The sequence below is a fragment of the Cornus florida genome, unplaced genomic scaffold, assembly GCF_030987335.1.
Source record: "Cornus florida cultivar Cherokee Brave unplaced genomic scaffold, ASM3098733v1 CherokeeBrave_3.0.0_Hap2_Chr08, whole genome shotgun sequence".
NCBI lineage: Eukaryota > Viridiplantae > Streptophyta > Magnoliopsida > Cornales > Cornaceae > Cornus > Cornus florida.
In genome coordinates this window covers 43,915,027-43,916,385 of record NW_026775578.1, presented here as the reverse complement: position 1 = coordinate 43,916,385, position 1,359 = coordinate 43,915,027, and the positions used below count along the sequence as shown (strand labels likewise).

At 40.1% G+C, this 1,359-nt stretch overlaps 1 pseudogene; it reads left to right on the top strand.

The window, feature by feature from the left end:
- Window positions 1-1,018: 1,018 nt before the first annotated feature.
- Window positions 1,019-1,117, top strand: LOC132272119 (small nucleolar RNA R71; annotated as a pseudogene).
- Window positions 1,118-1,359: the final 242 nt, after the last annotated feature.

The window sequence follows — 1,359 nt, the reverse complement described above, 5'->3', positions numbered from 1 at the left end:
CGGGACGGGTGACAACTTGAGGTTGCACCGGTTCACTCTCTTCATTGGACATTCCAACTTGATTGTCCACAATCCTACCACTCCGCAAGGTAGTCACTACATTAACATGTTCAATGGTGTGGCCTTCGGACGAAGAATGGGTTTCCACAACACATTGTTGCTTAGGTGGGGCATTAATGGGCATTTTTCCCTTCTCTCTTGCATTGAGAGTGTTTGCTATTTGCCCTACTTGGGTTTCTAGCTTCGCAATAGATTGAGAGTGAGAATGAAGCAATTGAGTGTTAGCCTCTAAAGTGCCCAAAGCATTCAAAACTTTTTCTTCAAATGCAGGACTTCTAGTATTTCCTTGGGAATAAGATTGGTTGGGAAAATGAGAATTAACAAATTGATTCCCTTGTGATTGATAAGGTCTATAAACTTGGGATCCTTGGTTTTGAAGTGGAGGTGGAATGTACTTCCCTTGAAAACCGCCTTGGGAAGGGTTTGAGCCCTCTCCTTGGTTTTTCTAAGAGAAATTCGGATGATTCCTCCAACTTGGATTATAGTGAGTACCATAAGGATTGTTTCCTTGGTTCACAAAAGCTGCATTGACTTGTTCATTAGGTTCATTTTGCACTTGTCCGTGAGGACAATGAGAAGTAGAATGAAGAACACAAGAACAAGTCATACATGTTTCATTTGATGCACGATGGGAATGGTTAGGGAAGGAAGATACTTGGTTTGCCGAGTTTTGGTTAATCAAAAATTGATTAAACCTTTGAGATAAAGACTTCATTTCGGCGGCTATTTCATTTGAATGTTCGACTTAATGTAAGCCAACACTCTTCCTACCTTGTGAATTTCTACATTCTTGGATGATAGTGTTCTATGCAAAGAATTTTCACTCATGCTCTCATAAAGAAGCCACACGTCATCCTCATGCCTATCAATGTATGAGCCACCCATGGAAGCATCAACCATACCCTCATAGTTGTCCGATAAGCTCTCAAAGAAATATTGAACTAATTGCCATTTGGGCATGTCATGATGTGGACATTTCCTAAGCAATTTATTGAAGCGTTCCCATGCCTCATGAAATGTTTCTCCATCCCCATGTGAAAATTCTCGAATTGAGGTTCTCATGGCATTGGTTTTAGAAACCGGATAGTACTTCTTCAAGAATTCTTATTGCATTTCTGCCCAAGAAGTGATTGAAAAAGGCCTTAGATTGTTAAACCAATACTTTGCCTTCTCTTTTAAGGTGAGTGGAAAAAGTTTGAGTTTTAAAACCTCTTCCGGCATGTCCGTATATTTTACGGTGGAACATACTTCAAGAAACTCATCCAAATGCTTGTAAAGTTCTTCACTTGGAAGTCCATG